The sequence below is a fragment of the Anomalospiza imberbis genome, chromosome 7 (genome assembly GCF_031753505.1).
Source record: "Anomalospiza imberbis isolate Cuckoo-Finch-1a 21T00152 chromosome 7, ASM3175350v1, whole genome shotgun sequence".
In the NCBI taxonomy this organism is placed as follows: Eukaryota; Metazoa; Chordata; class Aves; order Passeriformes; family Viduidae; genus Anomalospiza; species Anomalospiza imberbis.
In genome coordinates, this window is record NC_089687.1 from 34307308 (window position 1) to 34329923 (window position 22616).

General features: G+C 41.8%; 1 long non-coding RNA gene across 2 annotated transcripts in view; it reads left to right on the top strand.

The window, feature by feature from the left end:
- Positions 1-22616, top strand: part of LOC137477440 (uncharacterized) — a 110590-nt gene that overhangs the window by 70447 nt on the left and 17527 nt on the right. For both annotated transcript variants that reach the window (XR_011000995.1, XR_011000998.1), the window contains exon 4: positions 5648-5893. This is a non-coding gene — a long non-coding RNA (uncharacterized lncRNA). The remainder of the gene's footprint in view (positions 1-5647; positions 5894-22616) is intronic.

Below are 22616 nucleotides of genomic sequence, written 5' to 3' on the forward strand. Positions count from 1 at the left end.
AGCTGCCAGAGAGAGATTAATGATAATAAAATATAGATTGGCTTAAATTGAGGTGAGGCCTGGCATATAAACTCATATAGGGACTAAAAGCAAACTTGGAGTCTTTTAGGGAGTTCAGACCTAGGGTTTTGCTAAGAAGCTCTGTTGGTGCCCTGCTTTCTGAGTGGTGTAATCACTAAATTGACAAAACTGCCCTCCATCTCTCCTCTCAGCTCTACTATTTTAAAGGCTTCTGAAGTGAGGGTCTCAGAACATCTGAAAAAGCAAAGTAGTAACATTCTCAGTTATGTTTTGGTCATTTTAAGCAACTCCAAATGTCAGTGGTGTTAGTGGTGCTCTGATTTGCCTCTGATTCCCCAGACTCAGTAACTGCTGATGAGTGCAGTTTGTAGCTCCTGTGGATTGTTGTGCAGAGTAACACCACTTCAGAACTGCACGTGTCAGTTCTCTCTTCTGTGGATTGAGAAATTAATACAGCTTTCCACTCAATAAATGCTGTCACCACCATCTAGTTATCAGGGTGTTTTAAGTCTGTAACTGGGGCAGCATACATGCAGAAATGTTACTAAAAATCTGATATCTCTAAAGAGGTAGACAGAAGAAATACAGTGACAGTTAAGTATTTGAGTTTCAAATAAAATTTTTATAAATACACCTCTCAAAAACCATTTTGCTGGAAATCTGTAACCCCTTGTCAAGTGCAAAGTTCCCATCTCTCTCTGAGTGATAAAAGGAAAAGAACAAAAATGCTAATCGGATCTAGACATTGTAGATAAAATGTAGGTGATGTTTAAGGTATTTAACAGATTAAATACCATTCATGAAAGCCCACAGGCTCCTTCTGCTTTTACCTTTTTTTTGTTCCTAAAGATCCTTATGTCATTTAGCCATAATGGTACTGCTTCAGCACAACATTTTTGAAAAGGTTCAATTAGTGAAGTCTTTAAGCAGTGTAAAAGATTCAGTTGTTAAGCAAATAAAGAATAGGTGAGGAATAATCTCTAAGGACCACACATTGTTCTGTGCCATGGCCCAGTGCCTTCTGCACTCCTCTGTGTAGGGGAGATGCACCTGCAGGAAATAAGAGTCCAAATTTGCTCTGTCTGTTGCAATATAGCAGATTGAGAAGTCTGGAGGAAAAAAAAAAATCACTGTCCATGGAAAGCATGCAGCTGAGGAAGAGGCCTTTGCAGAGTCTGTAGCCTTTCTTTATGGTATCAAGCATGAAGTGTGCACTGTTGTGCCAAGAAGTAAGACTGTTTCCAGTCCTGTTTGCTCTTCCATTGTCTGCATATACAGACATATGTGTATTTTCTTGATTGCTTTATCTAGTGATAGTTAGTATTCTTCATTCCTCTGGCATCTGATCTGTTGGGTGATAGTAGCAGATGTCAGAAGCAGGGATTTTGTGTTAGAAACCTTATCAAGGACAGCACAGGCTTGATGTGGCAGAAGCAATAAGCTCTGCAGCTTCTGGTGTGCGGTGAGATTTTTCTTATCAATTAGCCCGCCACTCACAGGTCTGTGCCAGCTTTCTGGAGATAACTCTGCCTTCTCTACTGGGTAAGCATGTTTTTCCCCTGTAAAAAAATGCCCCTCCATACTTCCCTGCAACTGTAGAGCTCTGTGGCCACGGGTCATTACTGAATTGTGCAGATCATATGCTAAGACCTGCATACAAAACACTCTGGAGGAACCTAAACATATGTGTGTGGATCCAGGTCACAGTGAAGCAGTCCTGGCCCTTTCTTTGTCAGCAAACTACCCTGGACAAGTGATGATGCTTAATGCCACATTTGGCATTCCTCACAGGCACAGGAGTTGTGCTGCACAGGACTGGTTCTGTTTCTGATGGGAATTGCAGGTCTGGATACAGACTGAACAGAGGGTGGGCTCTGCCAGGAGCTGGCAGGTGCCCAGGGGGAGGTGGGGCAGAGGCAGTGTGTGGCATCCTCAGAAATAACTTAATTCTACCCCTGGTTTAATTCCCTGGCAGCTGAAAACCTTCACTTTTACTGTTACTACATATGAGTACCTCTCCTCAGCTAAAAACAAGGGGCTGCAGGCTTGGGGCTGCAAACTACTTACAATGTGTTTAACTTACAACATGTGCTCCTTTGAAATGCCATAAATATATGGCATTTATAGAGTTGGTCAACTCTATAAAATTATCAATTAAAAAAGAAATGATCAATTAAAACAGCTCCAGCACAACAGGGTTATCTGCAACTTGGAATTGAACACTATGGGCAGCACTGAAGACAAGTGTACAGGCTGCCCCAAATCAATTCCATGCTGGTTTATAATGGTTCTCATAGTTCCTACAGATTTATGTGTTCAAATCCATTTTCAGGATTTAAAATAAAAAGTTGAACTCAGCCTCAGTGAAGGTAGACAGAGCTCCCACCAGAGGTTTTAGGAAGGACATTGCTTTAGCTTACAGGCCTCTCTGTGGGTGCAAAGTGCTCAGCCAGATGTTTGCAATAAAAAACCCCCATGGGCAGAGTTCTAGCAATATAAGCATGCTTGGTTTAGGATTGTCACTGCCTCTTGTTCCAGGCAGAGGGTCCATTCAGACCGATGTTCTTGTTTTCTTCTTTACATCAGCAAGTGCTGTTGGCACAAAATGCCTTTTTGGTCGATCCCCACAGTGTGATGGGCAGGCTCAGGCTGCCTGCCAAAAATCCTGGGGCTAAAGGCAGGAGATTGTGAGTGAAAACACCTCTGACATTCTTGCTCTGCATAGGGTGATGCAGGTTGCCCCCGTGTTGCAGCTTGGTTTGATGGGGAACTTCAGTCAAAATGTTTGATGCTGGCATAAAAATATTCTGACACAGATGCTCATCCAGCAGGAGCTACTGACAGACTGCAAATGGCAGACAGTCAAGGGAAAGATCACTTTTATTCCCTGTGTGAATGCACATTAAAGATGTTCTGCTGGCTAAAAGGTATCTGGTGAAGTGCTGGAAGTTCCTGTGACAATTTATATAACCCTTTGTGGAATATCTGAATTTAGTTTCTATATATATATAATTTTTAATAATATCTCTGTGTCTTTTTGTTTTCTTTGTTTACCTATTTCATGGTGGTAAAACAATTTCAATTCTCAAAGCAAGCCTTTTCATTAGAGAAGGTATTTGAGGAAAGACCTTTGGCTCTCTGTCTGTCCTTAGCCCACACAATTCAGCCCATGTTCCTGGCCACGCTGAGATAAAACCTCATCCAGCTCCTCCACAAGCTCCTGCAAATGTCCTCACTGGGGAGCTGAGGTGTGGGCAGTGCTCCCCAAGGAGCACCAGTGTCCCCTCTTGTCCCACCTCCTACCAGAGCTGCTGTTCGCTGCTGGAGCAGGTGTTGTCACTTAGTCCTGTGACCAGAGCTGCTGCAGAAACTCTCCATTGCTTCAGGCCTGGGAAATCATCTTTCTGGACACTGTAAAGAGCTGCCTCAAAGGCAAGCTCAGATGGCCACATTCTGCTCATTTTAAAGGGAACTGGCAGAGTGGGAGAGAGATCCCTGCTGGCCACTTTGAATTTCCGTGCTGAAAACTGAGGAGTCCTTCTAATAAAATATGTTGCATCCATTGGCATGAAAAATAAGAACTAATGTTATTTGACTCATGTAATATGTGCTTACAGGCTACTTTATTTCTAAATACCCAAATAATGGGCAATTTCCTGGGAACTAGGGCAATTTTCTCCTAAATTTTTCATGTCCTTCATATTTTTCACCCTATTTCCTTTTCCCCTCCAGGCCTTTGTTCTTTGCCAAACTCAGCCTTCTCCAGAGCTTCTCTGTCTGATTCTCTGAGCTCTAGCAGTACAGCTGTTTTACAAGCACAGGCTTTGTTGTGGGAGAAGCTGAAATGCTTTCCTGGCATAAGAGAAATCTCTGCCACGAGGAGTTCAAAGACTAAGACTAGAAAGGCTGGGCTAAGAAGATAGCAGGCCATTAGTGATTTGGGTATTACAGCCTGACTTGGGTGAGCAGATAATATTCTTGCCACAAGCACAGACCTCCTCTTTGACCTGGGGCACATCATGTGGACCCAGACAGTCAGAGATATGCAGGCAGCTGTGATCAGGGCATTATGTAACTCCCACCTCTGTGGAGTGCTTAAAAAATAAATGTATTAAAGACATTAAGACCTCCAGATACCAGCAACAAGAAAAGGATTAAGTGCATTAACAGGGATCAGGAAAAGAGAAGCTCCAGCTCAAAGGATCATAATTTGTTGCAAACTAGAATTAAATTTGAAAGCACAAGATGGGTGGTGAATTGGCACCTCTGCTGGCACAGCTTCCTCCTTGAGGCATTCCTACTACATCAGCAGGCTGGACAGGAGGAATAGACTGCACAAGAGTGGCAGGAGTATAAAGCAAAAAAGTTAAGATGAGAAAATTTACAAAAAATGCTGAGATGGAAAATGCAGTTTTGGCCTGTGCTTTTAACAGGTGAAAGGGATTTGTGAGATATTCAAATATATAGCTCATGCTGTATACTCAGTACAAGTCCTTTTTTGCAACTTTTTGCTGTTCTGTGCTTGCCACACTGAATCGTGGGTGGGCTCATTGCTGCATTTCCTGCCGGGCAGCCTGGAATTTCCCATATATCCACTGGAAAATGACACAAACTCTGGCATTGTCTTTTCTGACTAAGGATCCTGCCTCAGGTTTGAGTTTGCATGGCCTGCAAGACAACCATGTCTTTATCAGGAAACGTCAGTTGAGCATGAACAGGGTAAAAAAGAAAGCTAAATATCAGGGAGGGAATAAATTTGTTTTCTGTGATACAGTTTGTAAACCTCTCATGGGGATTGATGAATAAAACTGGCCACAGAATCGAGAAGGAATTATTTAGCCAAAGTGAAATAATACCATAAATAGGCCCAAGACTAATGCTCTCCCCTTGATATATAAAACAAGGATGACACCCTCAGGACCACTAGGACCAGCATGCAGAAAGTGATCAGGACTTCAGTGCTCCTTTGAGCTTCCCAAAAAAAGCATAAATTGGGTGGGGAGACAGTGACTGTGCTGAATTTGTCACTGAAAACCAGTATTTCTAATGCACTGTTCTTTCTTACCCTCTGTTCAATAGATCTGAGAATGAAAGGGGTTTAAGCAATCTCCTGGTCTGAAAAATGGATTAAACATTTATTAAAGCATCTGTTAAACATGTATTACTTACATCCAAAACCATTTTTTGAGGGACTGTCTGAGCATTGTGCAGCTGTGCTACAGTTACTATCCATGTACTCCAGGACATTTCTTTGGGATTTAGAGATGCACAGACAACAAAAAAATCTTATTATATTATAGCCCCATAGAGCTTTCTTGGCTTTCCCACTGCAGATGACTCTGCTTGGAGAACAGGGTGGTTCAAGGAATACATGTCTGCAGCAAAGTGCCTCTCAGTTCATCTTCCATGAAAAGGGCCCTTCAGTTCTTGTTCCATTGTGCACAGCAGGTGTGTGCAACGCATGAAATAATCCTGTGGGCTATGGTGTATTTTAAAGGGCTAAAAGAGGCTAGCAAATCAAATTAATTTTTGTTTATTGGTGATGTATGCTGCATTTCTACCTTGTGTTAATGAATTACAGTGTTTTTGTTGTGTTTTTAACTAAAAGTCACTTCATCTCATATAGAAACCTTTGGAATATCCATTGGCAAAAACCTGTTGAGAAGCAGTGATGCCCTTGAAATGGAAATTTGAGAGCAATACTGTGGATGTTTGAATGAGACACCAAGGAAAAGTCAGAACCCAGAGTTCTCCACAAGGAGGAACAAGTGGGTAATAAGCCATGAACTCTGGATCCTGGTGGAACCAGGAACACCCTGCCTTGGCCTTGTGCCTCTGGGAGTTCTCTGCTTTTGTTGGCAGCAAAGAGCAGGTTGGTTTGAAGTGTTTGCCTTTCTTAGAGCTCACTTGTGACTAACAACAAAATACTGAGTGCCGGCTGCTCTGTGGTTTTAGTTATGGTGGACATCTGCATAGAAATGGGCAAAGTACCCCCCTAAACAATACCCAGTCCTTCCTAGGCCTGGCACCTTCCAGCCTGCTGCTCCCTCAACCTCTGTCCCCTTCCTACCCTCTCCTCCTTCTCAGTGATGACTGCCTTCTCCATGAAGAAAACCTCTCCCTGCACATCCCCTGGATTCCCAGGGGCACCCCCCAGCTGTCACTGTTTTCAGAGGGACAGTGGAACACTGGTGCTCTCCCTGTCCATACAAGGGTGTTCCTTTTGCATGGGACCAGCTGGGCTGGGCTCTTTGCTGTCATACCACCCCAGGGACAGCTGCAGAGGGAGGTGAATTTAAGGATACAAGGCAAAATATATCACCTGCTCCCCTGGAACTTTGTCTTAATCTCTAACAGTGACTAGACTGAGCTCAGACCTTTAGTTTGAAATAATTGCGATAATGCAGAATAGTCTCTTTACCCACCCAGAAATGTGTGTTGGTGTTACAACTGAGTCAGTCAAAGAAAGTTAAAAAAACTAACAAAATGGCAAAAAAACCAAATCCCTTCTGCTTTACTGTGAACAAGTTTTCTTCAACATTCTCATCCAAAGGATAGGGGTAAGCAAGATATGAAGTGCAAGGGAAGAGGCGTCCATTCCCTAGAGCATTCCAAAGAATTCCCTTCATGGCTCTGCTTGGAAAGACTGTTGGTGGGTGGGCAAAGCCTTGGGCTGTGCATCCTCCCCCTGCATGGTCTGGGCTGTAAGGAGACACCCCCACTCCTTTGGGCAAGAGTGGGAGCCCAGTCAGTCTTAATTAGATCTTCATTATCCCTTGTCACTACAAAGCTGGGTTTGTTGTGTGTGAATTTACACAGGGGGTCATTCCTGAACTTACACTTTGACTTTATTCCTCTTTTTCTCTTTGAATTTCTTTGACAAAAGTACAGCTGCAAGCCAAAGGATTCTGGGTTTGAGTCATAGCAGTCTGAGTTGTTGGAGTGCAGCGTGTGCTTTGTGCTGAGGTTAGCAATGACATCTTCACAGGTTTGAGGTATTATTACTTGAATCTTTATTCAGGTAGCTCGCTGAGGGAAGCATTCATAATCTGCATGAATTTCCAGTGCAACCAATATAAAAATGAAAAAAAAAATGGAATCAGAAGTAATTAAACTGATAGTTAAACCCACACTGAAGGAACTGTGGGGTGCAGAAAATCACATAGCTTATTTTTTCAGGAGTGTGCCTTTTGTTGCCTTCTTTCAAGTGATTTCAAAGACTTTTCAAAGGGAAGATTCGTGCTGTTCCTGAGTTAGGCTCCAAATCAGAGCAGTCATGTGGGATTTTTTTACCTGGAGTTCCTTGCCCAGCCTTCCTGAGTTCAGGTCCCCTGCCCCAAAACCTGCCACACACCAGGGCATCCCCTGTGGCACAAACCTGTCTCATTATCTCCCTATTTGTGCCCAGGCAAAGGCCAAGTATGGGAATAGAACATGTTCTGGTCATGTCTCTGTCAAAGCAACCTGAAAACAAATTTATCACCTTTTATGTTTGGGAGTCATAAAGCCAAAATCCTCCTCCAGCATCCTGGGAGTTTTCTTTGGCTGTAGGACTCACTGTACTCTCAAAGGAATAAAAAGCATCAGAAAGCAGGAAGGAGAGTTCACAGCATTTGAAAGGGTGATTTACTGAGTACAAATTAGCCATTGCAACAAATATCTCATCTGATTGTGGTGTCATGCACTACTTTTCAGTATTGCTGTTGCTGGTACCAAGCAGGAAATGAATGAAAACAAAGATGCAAAAGGAACATTTAGGTATGAATTAATTCAGTTGCCTCCGGAGCTAAGGTTGTTCTTATATTTCAAATTACCTGAATTTCTTTGTTTTCCTTTCTTCTACATGGTCATTCAGCTCCCCCCCCTCTTTTTTTTTTTCCTTTCCTCTATGTATGAGTGAACAGATAACTGCTTGATCAGTACAGGAGAGTGTAATTATTGCTGGAGTGAACTGGAGAGAAAATGGTGGGATTTTTCCTTCCCTTGCAATCAAGTATTTTCCATTGAAACAACAACTTTTAATAACTTTTTGGTGCCAAAGAAGTGGAGAAGTGGTTAGAGGAAACCACAAAACCATTAGCAGTCTCTCAAGCTATGGAGCTAAAAAGGTACAAAGTTGAAGTGCTCACAAATCCATTTCCCTATGAAGTGTCAGTGATTCCTCATATTCCTGCAGGACCCATGCCCCGAGATTGGCAGAGAATGTTAATATGAGGGCTGAGCTTGAGAATTTTCTTGACTTTATTTCTTGCATGTTTCTTAGATAGTTTACATTATTTCTTGTCATAATGTAATAGAATTGATATATTTTTATATCCAGCTCTCCTCAGAGAATTGAAATTTAGTGATAATTGAAATATTTAATAGTAGCTGCCCAAATTTTTTTTAAAGATTATTTATATAGTGTATAATTTTTTTCCACTGAAATATGCCAGTAATGGTCATGTATGTTTTGTGAAATGCACATATAAATATGAAAGTCAGAGAGAAACATGGTACTCTGAAACTCAAAGTCTTTGAATGTATTTTGCCTTTGTGTATTGGAAAGAAGACAAATGTTGACATATTTCTGCAGAAATCCTGTCATCTAGCCAAGTGTACTCATTAAAAATGACAGCAAAAGAGAAAAATTAGAAAGCCAAAGAGATTGAGAAAAAAAACAAATTCTGGGGAAAGACAAGAAAAAGGTGACAGGATTTTTTTTTAAATTATTTTCAGACTTAGGCAAGTCAATGAAAGAACATGTTATTCCCAGAATACCATGTCCCTGATATTAGATAACTGATCCCAGGAATCAGAAGAAGTTCAGTTCTGGGTATTGTATCTTTTCATATAATCATCAAACTAGGTATTTACAATTCATATTAATTTTTTATTAATTACTGATGTCTGCATTGTGCCACTCTCCTCTCACCAAGTGAACAGCATTCTGAAGTGTCTTCTTGCTGACTCTAAGGTCAACCCAGGAGAGCAAAGCTTTGCATAACTTTGCGTAACTTAGATCCACTTCTAATACCACTAATTTTTTTGGTAATAATAATTTGGGTCACAAAAAACATGACTGAGGATTAACAGCCTTAGACATGGTTTAAAACCAAGGTTCTATTGCCTGACAAAGAGTGTAAAACAGTATTAAGGACAGGAATTCAGTGTCCAAGATTGGAGTTTAGGGTCTGCATGGCTCAAGGTCTCAAAGTGTCCCCAAGAGAAGATGTTCTCAGAGGCTTCACATGGGGCAGTGTCTGAAGGGCCCTGTCAGCAGGTCATCCTTTCCAGTTCAGGTCAACATAAGCACGCACAGAACAGTCAAATTAAAGTAAAAAATAATTGCTCTTTTTTTAGTTTCAGAGTTTGGAGCGAAAATTGAAATAATTTACAAATTAACTTGACTGCTTGTATCCAGTTGTCCTCATTAAAGAGAAACCAATGGCTCTGCCACAAGGAGCTTTCACCTGCTCAGTGGAATGTGTCCGTGTGGCAGGTACAAGAGCAAAACTTTGTGCTGATTTCTGCCTGGTTTTCCCCTCAGAGGGAAGAACTCAGGAGCCTTTTCCAGCTTGGAAGAGGGTGTGCATCCTGTGGGATGCAGTTTCAGGCTGTGATCTTTGATGTGTACACGAGCAGCTGCACCCCGGTGATAAACGGCATCCTTACTTAATGCTGGGTATAGATGCTGGGAAGGGGCATTGCTGGAGGGTGTTTGTAGGCTCACAGCTTCTGCCTGAAAGTCTCAGGGTGGTGTGTGGTCTATTTTACTGCCTGGAGGAGATGAGATCCAATGACATGTTGTCAGAGGAAGGGATGGTATTATTGTGGATGCAAGGCAAGTGTTCCGTGCCCACTCAGTGCTCCCTTCCTTGCTCTCTGGACTACCTTTCTTCAATATTACAAATGAATCACAAGATTCACTTGTTTCAGCTGAACTTCACATCTTTCCATCTGATGGATGGAAAATAGTGGTCAGAACAGGGAAAAAAGGATTAATCTGAGCAGCAGTGGAGTTTCTTTTGTGTTCCTTGAGCTGGAATTTAATAAAGGATCTGACCCTTAAAACTGAGTGAGCTAAAATGGAACACTTCACTGGACCTTAAGTGTTGTCAGTATTATGCCCTTGGAAAAGAAATTCAAAGCCTGAGTATGAGGAAAATACAGAGGAGTGTGGTAGGAACTGCATTTAGCATTTGTGCCATCTGAGCCATGACTGTATCTTGTGATAAAGGCATAAAAACCAAAACAACAAACTTTTTTCCCAGTTGCCCCTTTGATGTTCAAGTAGGTGTCATTCATCCAGGGAAGGGATAGACTCTGAAGGCTACAGAAAGCTTCAAGCATTTTATTTTCCTCTGCAGAAATGTATATGTATTGCAGCTCTACATCCTGTGGCACAGAGCTCTCAAAAACTACATTTCTGCCATCCCTTTCTCTGGACCTTTGCTCTTGCCCACAGCTTCCTACCTGCTCCTGGCAGTGCGTGGAGAAATGGTGCCTGCTTGGAGGCTGCTGCAGCTGAGGATCCAGGTGGGGATCCAGGGGAAATCCAGTCCCCCAGGACACCTGGTGATGCCTTAAGTTTTTGCTTTTCTATTTTTTAGATCCTGTATTGGATTAGTGCATGACTCTGTGTAGAGTGTTAGAAAGCTCTCATCACAGTGTGGTCAGAACTGACAACCAAGGTCATCAGCACAGCCTCAGGCCTGAAAACTATAAACAAAAGTAAATTGGGGAGAGCAAACTGGGGGAAATGACTTCATCACCTGAAGCTGTAATTGCACAATTAACCCCTGATATGCAAATAGACCAAACTTATATCTTAGAAAAACTCATGACCATCATCCATCTTGCGTATAGCCTCTGCCAGGCTCCTGCACTGCCCAAGGTGTATCTGTTAAAGGCCTTTGACAAATACTGACTTTATTTTTAACTCTGTCCAGCCTCTTTTCTAGGTAGCCAGTCCAAGGCATCACTGGCACAGTCTGTCCTGGCTCCCGGAGAGCTGTGGCGCTCCTGCCTCCCCATCCTCTCATTCTCCACACAGTAAAGTGAGTAAGTTTTATCAGCTGCACCCAGCTGGAAGTCTGGCCTTGTACCAGTCAGCCAAGGTATAATTCAGACCATTCCATTTTCCCCAGCCCTCCTTCCATGAATTAGTAGCTGTAAAGCACAGCTATGGGCAGCAGCAAATCTTCCCATAATTTCTGCCTTCAGGAACCAGGTAACAGTCCAGGTTTCCATCACCACTCTCTCCCCCTCTTTCTTGCTGTCTTTTAGGGACAGGTAACAATAATACTCCATATTACAGGTCCTCTTCAAAGCTAGATAACTAATGATTTTCACTGTGTGTCTGCCAGAATTAGGTAACTGCAATACTCCTCATTTTATATCTGTCTTAAAGGCAGTAACAGCAGTACTCTAAATTATGTACCTTTCTTCCTTTTTCTCTGTCAGGCAGATATTGTTATACTCATTTTATGTATCTTTCCTGGAGCTGTAATAGTTTTCATTGTATTTCCTCAGAGCTTATTATGGTAATGATCCTACTGCATATCCCAGAATCATAAGTGGATATTTTTGAGTCACCTCTGCTGTATGTTACCTGTAGCATTTATTGCAGTTTGAGTAATTAAAATAGTGTCCTTAGGTTAACAGCTCTCAGAAGGGTTGTGCTTTTCCTTTCTGGAGCTCTCCAGGGCTGTCTTGGAGTTGGAAATGTTCTGTAAAGAGACCTTTGTCTGCTCTTGATCCTGGGAGAGGCTGGTACATTCTGGAATTTAGCAGTGCTTTACTGATGCCTTCTGAAGGCTGCCCTAGAACAGAGACTAGACAGAGCTAAAGAATAAGGCAGGGATTTATTAAAAGGCCTCAATGGCTCCACCTTGGGCAGCACAAGAGCCCAGCCCGGGCTACACCCAAGATGAACCAAAAGAGTCACAAAATGGACAACTGGTCACCGGGTCTCTCACTTTTATAAGTTCTGATCCATTTGCATATTGGAGTTAATTGCGCAATTACAGCTTTAGGTTATGAAGTCCCATCCTTCTTGTTTTTCTCTCTTCAGTCCATGTTATTTGTGCTCTTGGGCCTGAGATTTGGATCATTTGTCCTTGGTCCCCAGCTAGAGAAGGAATTGTTTTGTCTCCCTGCTCTGTGAAGAGAGCTCACCATCCCCTCATATGAAGCCCAGACCCACACACTAAAGCAGCACAGAATCTGGAAAATAGAAAAGCTAAAACTTAAGGCATCATTACTGCCAAGTCAGCAGGACTGTGGGTGCTGAGGGGGGCTTGGCCTCTCCTGGTTTCAGAAAGCAGGTTGTCCCACATGCCTGCATGGTCATGTCCAGCATTTTGCCAACTGAAGTGCTGAATTCCTCAGATGGACAGCCTTCTCCTTCAAAGTGCCTAATGCCCTTTTTCTTGATTTTGATTTCAGCCCTCTTTCCTAGCTCACAATATGAAAATTTCTGAGCACAGGCAGCTGAGACAAGCTTCACAAACTCAGCTATGACTCCTTGAGTATTTTCTGGGATTTCTTTGCTTGCTATACATTTTTCTTCAGATAGCGCAAGTGTCTTCTGTGAAGCCTTGATGGAGCAGAAACAATACTGTGTGTTTTAGGTGATCTTCCTCTTTGCTGCATGTATACTGAACAGGGTAACAAACCAGTAGCTGTTCCTCAATTTATGTAAAATAACTCCAAGCAGCAAGACCAACCTGAAAATCTCTTAATAAACTATTCAGTAAATGGATCTGTGTAAATAATGCACGGGAATAAATTGTAACTGATTTGAAAGCAGAGAAGGAGGGCTACATTTACGGCATGGTTCAGAGATTATAAATTAAATCACACCAATTTTGTCTCCTGTTCCAACTTTTATCAGAGAATCAAAATTCAGATCAGGCTCATAAAAAGAGTTCCTTGTACTGCTTGAATCTCATAAGTGAGTCTGACTCTACTTGCAAGAGAACACTCTAAAAAAAAAAAAATTAAACTGCTGCCTGGCCATGATACCAGCATGAAAAACCTGAAAAGTAAAATACATGATAAGAAATATTTTGTTTGAATTTTGAGATGAAATGAAGTAGAAGCTGCTTAGAAAACCAATGTGATGTGGCTCCAGGTTAGGGGTATAACATATAGAGAACTCTTACACTTCATGGGAAATTAATAGATATAACTGAAGAGGGTAATTTCAGGAGTGTAGCCATAGAAGTTGATGCAGACCTGTGAATAACATTGCATCCAAAACTGTGTTATTAAAATTTCCACCTTATTGCATGGACATGAATCACAGAGGAAATCAGAAATATAAAGGTCTAATCAGGAAAAGCCAGTGAAAATGGAGGGCATTCTGCAACTTGGAAAGAAGCTGCAAAGTTCATTGCACTACATTTAGGAGAAGGGCTTCAAGCAAAGCTATTCTAAGTGAAGTTACCTTCAGCTTAGATGAGAAAAAATATGCTGGCCATATTTTTTCATATAAAAGAAAATTGAATTCTTAGCCAGAATAAAGAGAGAAAAAAAATATTGGAATCTAGTGTGGTTGTGAAATTCCCTCTGTGGTAATCTGATCTACAGCCCATCAGCCAGGGGAGGCTTTATCTGTCATTGCCTGACAAGGAGAATTTCTAAAGGCCACTCCAGCCTTTGCCAGGTGTGGACGGTGATGGGCACTGAAAGGCCACCAGATTGCATCCTGACTTTACATGTCAACTGTTTAATTTATCAAATTGAGGTAGTGTGTATTAATCTGATTTCTGCAACAGAGTTTTGCACAGCCCATCACAGGCTGGCTTTAGGCTCCCTGGAAACTCGACAAACCACGAGTTCACGCACACTTGTGGCCCCAAGATCTGTGGTACACAGGACCACATAAGCAGGTTCCCTGTCCCAGATGAAGTCTTTTGAGATGACACTCTGGCAGAGAGTGAGTCTTTTGAGATGACACTCTGGTACTGTTGCATTGCATAAGTTAAAAGAAAGATTTCTACCTACTTGCTAATATAAGAAAAATTTAAACTAGCTATTTTGGGTGTCTAACAATGTCTGCCTGTCTCAGATAGCAACATTTTAGCACAGGCAGCTGTAGTGAAAGCCAAGGAATTTATTGAGGAGGAGTTGAAGAAGTTAAATTCTGATAACGACAAATAATTTACATTGAGGTAGTTTTTCCATTTGTTTCAAATAAGGCCCTATCACTCAATTATTTCTTTATAAACCTGATAAGTTTTTACAGATTTAATGTTTTCAAGGTAGTTTATGCTTTTAAAGAGATCTGCTTTCAGTGATCTGCAAATACTTATGTTATGATGGAGGTGGTACTAAACAAAGAAAAGTTACATAAATGCCTTGGAGCAGAGGCTTCATGTGTTAGGAATATTAAAAATAGCTCATCAGTGCTTGCAGGGTCTGACTTCAGTAAAGCAGGCTATGTTTTCCATCCCTTTATGCATGACTTCAACTAGAAAACCATTACAGAATTGAGAAGTATCTGAATATACAAAGCACAATGCCCCTTGGCAGAACTCATGAGAAAATAGGAGGGCTGAAGAGGGGAAACACATTTAATATTCATATATTAATTGACTGCAAAGTCAGTACATTCTGTTGCCTTTTTTGCTTAGTCTTTAGTTAAGTGTGACTGTTTTGTGTCTGATTTTCATCAAGCTCCAGTGAAGCAGCACACAAAAGAGAAAATTCCTAAACAGAAATGTCCCCAGTGAAAATTGGACTGGGATGATCCATGGTGTGGGGCTTTCTGTGTTCAGATGGGGCCCAGCTTTGAACTGCTGGATCCAGATTCCATAAGGATTCAGGGAGGATCTTGAAGTCAGATTCCTTAACTCTGCTTTCAAGTTTTATGTAAATCCATACCAAATCTCTTCCTGCTCTTTTAGCCTGGCTTCAGATATAAAATTTGTCTCTGGAGGCGATAGTCTGGCATTCTTACCACAGTAACTTTTGAAGCAGTTTATTCTAACCTTTCACAAGAGATCAGTAATCTCAAAATACAGTATTTCCATGAACACAATGAATATAAACAGCTGGATAAAGCAGAAAGAGTGTAAAACTATTTGCCCACTACAAATAAAGAGGTTTTAGTGCACTCTTCCTCATAGCCATCCAGAAGTTGGGAACCATAAGAAAAGCTCAGGAGAGAGCATTTTTCTTCTTAGGTTTCAAAAATCTAATCACAAACATGGAGCCATGGTATTTTAGGCTTTTAGTATAAGATTTTGTCTTAGCTGGGACTAGCAAACTGGATTTGCTGTGGTGGGATACAAGCCTATTACCACTGAAAATTAACTTACATACTCAAACCAGTTCTTCAAATACACACTTGACCCCTTATTCACAGAGCATGAAAGAGTGATTGCAACCAGATTCTAGTCCTGGAAAATTGAAATAACTGAGTGAAGAATTATGGGCTTCATTTTTCTGATTTTTTTTTCCTATTTTATTCTAATTAATTTGGAGGAAGAGAACAAAGAATGTGATCTCTCAGAGTGCTTCACTCCTCTTTAGAGAAAAGGAAAGAAACTCCATGCAAATAAAAAAATCTTGATTATTTCAAATAATTAATTCAATTTTTGGTGTTGTCAGGATGTTTGAATCCCATAAATTACTTACATGCAGCAGGAATTCACCTGTGCTTATATTCACAAAGGCATTTGAACTCATGCAGGAAAAAAAATTTTCTTAATCTCACTCACAGTATGGAAATCAAAGGAAGAGCTGTTTTAACAGGAAACCTCTGATAAGATTGGAGTGTCTAAGATTTCCCAGGTGCTTTCCTAAGAGGGTTTCTGGCTGTCTCCTCCTGACAGCAAACCCTGGGTGTGAGTTTCCAGCCTTCTTCAGGTGTCTCTGAGCCAAACTGCACTGGGCAGGTGTCAGTAGATGGTTGGCTCACATTTAATGTACCATCAGACAATGGTAATTATATTAATTTTATTAATTATATTAATTTTGAAGTGTTCGTAGTGGTTTGGTCTTGATCTCTGCCAGGAGGTGAGAAAGGATAAGGAATACTAGGGAAAGGATTAAAGGAATAGATTTGGGGCCAGTTTTGGGGGAGGTGTAGCACTTGGCTGGCTTAGTTTACTCTCCATTCAAGCTGGGTTTCAGGAAAAAAATGTTCCCACTGTACTGTATAGGTCTAGCAACCTGAAATAAGGCTGAATTCCTACAAGGGGCGATCTTTCAAGATCAATGTTGCAATGGAAAATAGATTGTCAAGATACATCAGATTAGGCACGATAAATTGAGGTTTTTAGAAGATAAGGAGTGAAGAGAGTACTTTGTTTCTGGATACCTCATGAACAATAAGGAGAGACAAGCTTTTTCTAGGGTTACAGCAGTTTCCCATATTGTTGATTGTTGAATGCTAGGCTTTGTGAAAGAAAGTGGTTGGAAAACAATTTTTTCAATTTTTTTTTTTGCTGACTTTAAAAGCTAAGGTGGGAAATGGCGTTCACCTGGTGTCAAGGGTTAGAGATAGGATTTCAAAAGGAAAGAAGGTCTTTTTCTCCATAAATATATACATGTCTGTATGTAGCTCCATGGGGAGGCTCATGTATATATAAAGACATGTATTTCAAACCTATAGAAATATACATTTATAGGTATACATTAGCCCTTTATAATTGCAATGAGAAGGACCATTCTGGCTATTAGGTCAGAGCCTGGTTATCATGGTGTATTTGGAGGTGAGGATTAAGAGTAGAGTTTACCCTCTAGAAAGACACAAGGAAGGTTTACAGTGATGCTTGTACTAGCAATAATGTGAAAAATATGGAAGTGAATGACTTGTTGTATATTTATGTAGAGATACTGCCAAACCAGATGCAGGTTTTCCTGGGGTTGTAGTTAGAATGAAAGCAGATCACATTATTTTCAACATACCCTTACAAGGCCAAATAAATATTCCACTGGCTTAGATAGAGGTATTACCAGTTTTTTTAAGGCAAGCAATGTGCAGAACAGTTTCCATCCATGCATGGTGCTGTTTAGAGAACAGCCCTGATAGAGACAAATACCTTTCTAGAGCTGTTTTGTGTAGGCAGTTCTTACATATGTGGGGGGTGTTGCCAGGGATTTAAAAAGAAAGCAATGAGCCATGCAGTTTCCTACTGATTATTTTGAGGTTAAGAAGCAGAATGATGTTTGGCAGGAGCAAGTGGCCTCAGATTTGTTTCAGTGCTTGCCTGGCTATGGGTTCCTGCCCAGCAGCTTTCACAGGGAGCACTGGAGCATGGTTTCCTGGCAGAAAGCACTCAGGAGAATGATCCTCCACTGTTTCTGCTGTGCCCAGAGAGCCGTCAGAGGAGGGGGAGTTACACAAGCTCTCTTGATTTGGGTTGATTTGGTTTCCAAAAGGAGCAATCAGGAGAACAGCTTTCTTCTGATTCTGCTGGATTTGAAGCGAAAGGTTTTCTAGGAGCAAATGCTTTTATGCAAGTCTCACGATTCCCCTGCTGTTTTCTGATCTGCCATCTAGCTGAGACAGAGGACTTTTGAGAGAAAAAACAAAAGTTAGAGAGGTAAAGGCTTCCAGGGAAATGGTGTTGTGCTTCAGACTCTCTGGGGTCTCTGTAGGCTGGGCAGCTAAGGCACATGAAAAATGAGAAACACAGGACCCCAGAATGCCAAGCTCTACTCTGGAAATGAGACACAAGGCTCAGATTGCAGGTGTTTGTCCTGGCTCTTTCTACATAGGCTGGAGGGGGTTGCTCTGTCATTGAGGAGCCCTGAAGTGACACAAACACGTCTGCTCTGAGTGCCCTGTTGTTGTCTTAGGTTTTAGGTTTTATATTTTTCAGATTCTGTGCTGCTTTAGTGTGTAGTTCTGAGCTGCACATTAGGGGATGGTGAGCTCTCTTCACAGAGCAGGGAGACAAAAAAATTCCTTCTTTAGCTGAGGACCAAGGACAGATGATCCAAATCTCAGGCCCAAGAGCACAAACAATGTGGACTGAAGAGAGAAAAACTAGAAGGATGGGACTTCATAACCTAAAGCTGTAATTGCACAATTAACTCCAATATGCAAATGGACCAGAACTTATAAAAGTGAGAGACCCCATGACCAGTTGTCCATTTTGTGACCATTTTGGTTCATCTTGGGTGTAGCCCGGGCTGGGCTCTTGTGCTGCCCAAGATGGAGCCATTGAGGCCTTTTAATAAATCCCTACTATATCCTTTAACTTTGTGTAGTGGTTTTGGTTTGTTAATTTGAGATTTTTCTAATTTTGAGATTTCTTGGTTAATGTATTAATGAGTGTGGTGGGTTTAGTTTTGGTTAATAGTGTATTTCTTTTTTGTTGTGATGTACGATTTGGAGAAAAGTAAAGTAGGCTTAAAACTTTAAAAGGGTATAAAGAAAAAATATTAATAGTAAGTAAGAGTAATAAGAATTAGAACAAATTATGGTTTTCATGAATAGTAGTTTTGTGGTTTTTACAAATAGATACTCTGTGTAGCCTCTGTTCTAGGTTAGCCTTCTGAAGGCATCACTGTCAGCCTTGGTACTGTGATGAAGGTAAGAAGGAGCACACAGCACCCAAAAAATGTGTGGGCGGAGAAGATGTTCTCAGGAGCCACTGTGAAGATGCTGTGGCTTGTGCCAGAGAACTGAAAATGCAAACCTTTAGTGGCATGGCATGGCTGGAATCAGGAGCTGCTTGTTGTTAGGACTCCAGGCTGTCAGTTGACTCTTGGATTATTGACATGGGCAGTGTGGCTCAGTGCCCCAGGGTCTCTGTGAGACAGCTGTGCTGCCATTACAAAGCTTAGAGGTAGTAACCCTTCCACACTGGCAGTAGATTACAAAAAGGACATCAATAAACAAATCCAAAACCCTCTCCCCTGAGTTTACCCTGCCTTAACTCCTGTGATTACAGCAGAGTAGCGTTAGTGTGTGCTGGAGGGAAATGAGATCAGTAAAAATAACTGAGCAGCAGCAGATTTGTCAAGCTGGGGAGTTGCAAGAGCTACAGAGAAGGTGGATAGGGTGAACTGGGGACACAGCCTGGAGGCTCTGGGCCTCTCACACCTGGGAGCCATGTGCAGTAGGAGCTGTGGAGCCTGGTAGCATCACAGCTTGTCTTTTCCAAGAAAACTTGTGTTAACCAGGTAATGTTATGCCCTGTTGCTGAAGAAAATGACAACAGTTTTCCCTTTGGAAAAGACTCCCTAGAGACAAGTTGATGGTTGAGTTTTGTAGAAATTAAAGCATACACAGACTTATTCAGCAGGGCTGCTGTGCCAGTGAAGGGGAGGAATAAATCCCTCAGAGAAGGAAAAGTGCAGGGACAGCTGTGGTGTGCTGGAGACTGGCAGCCCTATGCAGTGTGTGTGGCACCCAGAAATGTGCAGGCTGGGTCCAGAGCTCTCAGCATGGCCCTTGGAGTCAGAGAAATTCCTGAGGATGGAGGTAGGCAGTTCACTAGAGCCTGCCAAAACACCCTGTCAAAAGCACTTCATTACACTGGCTGGCAAGGGTCAAAGAGCACTGCAGAATACCTCCAAGGGGAGAAATGTGAGTAAGGAGTTGACAGGCAAAATATGTCCCATAGAGTCCATGTCTGAAAGAGCCCTGGGGGCAGGACCCTGCTGCCAAAACCTGGGGCTGGGATGTGCCTGGCTCGGGGCTCTCTGCTGCCATGCTGTGGGTACTCTGAAGGCTTTTGATCCCCCACAGGGAAAAATCTCATGCCACAGGACCTGCATTTCTGCTTCCTAGGCTCTGTAGAAGGTACTGTGCTTTTTCTGGAGGAGGGCTGGGGTCGTGCCTCACTGTCAGAGGGAAACACACAGCCTGTCCTGAGGTGAGCTTCTCACCCCTGCAGTGTTCCCTTCTTTCTTATTACACCTGGAAAATCCTGTTAGCCCTACACTGTAGCTCATTTAAGGGGAACAAAATTGCTGAATGCTTATGCAATCTTAATAAACTATGTTCCTTTCTTCTGATTTTATGTACGTTAATGACAATTTGCAAGGACTGTTCCAACAACACATGAGCAAGGCATCTAAACATGTTTGTGATTTTGTGTAGCTGCTGCAGTTGGTTTGATATAGAGGTTGGATGTTATATTGGATAATATTATTTGTGTTCTTTAGCTTTTGAGACTGTCTGGATTTTGTAAAATCACACTTGTGTGAAATGAAGTCCCTCCTCTGAGGCTACAGAGCAACAAGGAAAGAAAATATATTCATGCTTGTACTTTCTCCACAGAGCTGGAAATCACCTTGTGGCTTTTCTGGGTGCAAAGCCCTTAAAAGTGGTTTTTTAAGGCCAAAGACAAGTCTGAAGGACAAGGACTCAGCAGTCCTGCTGGCCAGTCCATGAGCTGGTAACTCCAAGGAGAGCTTTCCTACAGCAAAGCTCTCCATTGTCCCCATGTACCTGGGGACACTTCCTGAGTTGTTTTGCTCTGTGTCTTCTCCAGGACAAACACAGGTAAGGCTCTACTATGTCAAGACTCCACATCTACCAGCATATATGATCTCAGCCAGTCTTTTTGGAGGGGTGAATATTCTTTATGTCTTGATGGATAACTCTTTATCTGCTTTTTGAAAACCTGGAAACTTACACATAATGCTACATGTATGAGTTACAAATACAGCCAGTTTATTTCCAAGTAGTCTCATTTGGCTATGATCATTTGGGTAACTGCTCTGTAATGTGTACCTGAAGAGTCCTAGAAAATCTTTTACTGGCAAATAAGAAATAATTCTAACCTTCAGTAATTGTGAAAAATGGAGAAAAAAAATCTTAATAAATATGTATCTTTCTGGGGTTTTTCATTGGTTCCCTTTTTATTAGCTTGATAAAACAATTTTCAAAATTGAATTTGAGGGCTTTTAAATGTCTGCAGTCTTTGGACATATTATCTTTGGACTATTCAATACATTTATACTGTATTTTTCTGCACAGTATACATTCTAGCTCTCTTTTCTTCTTTGTGAGAGAAATATTGATTCATTGATTGAAAGTTAGTTAATTTAGGGTGGAAATCATCATCCACATGGGCACTGAAATACATCTGATCTTCCCCTGCTGTCGATCCACATGGCAGGGCACAGTAACAAATGCACAACAGTGAAATGCATTTGGTGCCTAGTGCACTCAGCTGTGCCCTTCCACGAGGACTCCCAGGCAGGATTTTAGCAAATTTCTTGAGAAGGAAGGAGTTGAAGAACAACTTTCTTAGGCAGGTCCTTTGCAGGCTGAAGTCATGATGTGCCTGGTCCAAGGTGAGAGATCGGGCACATTCCACACATTGCACCCCCTCCAGCCCCTTGCCAGCCCCTTGGCAGGTCGAGGCTGCTGCTTTGGGGTTATTTTTGGGGTGTTGTGTTTGGGGTGGAAAGGATGCTGACAGGCAGGTTGGGAGAGCCTGGAAGCTTGGTTTTGCCTACACAAGCTGGATGTTGAAGTGTGAAACATGGTAGGTGCAGGCAGAAGGCTGAATTGAAGAAAGCAACACGGTGTTATTAATCTGAATAATTGTTAATTCATAATACAGATAGAAATGTACACCCGTGCCTTTATGTATTTTATATTTAGTATACATAGGTATTTATTTTGTATGCTTAGTCTCAAATTTGTGCCCAGCTTGAAGCTCACAAAGAGCCAAAAAGTTTTTAATTCCTCACTCCCTGGACTTCAAGGTTACACAGGTACCTCAGCTGTAAGAAAGTTTTGGGAAAGGATATTCTCATTTCATTTTGTGAGGTTTTTCCTTTTTCTTTCTTTTGGTAAGTTTTAGTGTTTGTTCTGTTTTTCCTCCTTGAGGCAGGAAATTTATTCTCATGGAAAGTTGAGACTTGACATGCTGCAATTAACAACCTGTGGGTTAGATATAATTAGACAATTCTGAAAATCTTTCATGCCACTTGTAATTTGGAACTGTGTGGGGTTAGCATTGAGCTGAAAGGAGTGCTCACTGCACACCAGTGGCCATATTCAGATTGCCACAGTGACACCAAAACATTTTCAAATGCAGTGTTTTGCTGCTTATATTAAGGTGACCTAACCCCAAGCCTCATGTTCAGCTGCTGTAACCTGCACCCCCAGGGCCTTTCCCTGGGCAGCCACTCCTTCCCCAGCCTGCCCAGGGTTGTCGTGACCCCAGTCCAGCACCTGCCACTTGGCCTTGTTGAATATCTGTTTCTCTTGTCCCATTCATCCAGCTTAAAATGAAATAAAATAAAATATCCCCCATCAAAAATAATATAGAAGCAGCCTAAGGGGGCCATCTCTGCGATAAATTTAATTTTATTCTCTGAATCCAAAGGGGATTTTTTTTACTGTGACTGCTGGAGCACACTACAAAGATGGGGATAAATTTTATCTTCTAAAGGGCCACATTTGTGTCCAGAACAGCTCTTCCTACAGCTGCCACAATTCTGAGGGCACATTGTCACAGGTGACTCAAACATTCAGTGTTTCGTTTGCGTGCAGAGGGGTTTCATTCTTCTGACTCCAAACCAGCACCATGAATACCCCATGTTCCTCTTTTGAAGTATGGCTTAGAAATGTAAGAAGAAAGAAAGAACCTTTTTCATTCCCTTAGTGAGATTTCTCCAAATGGCTC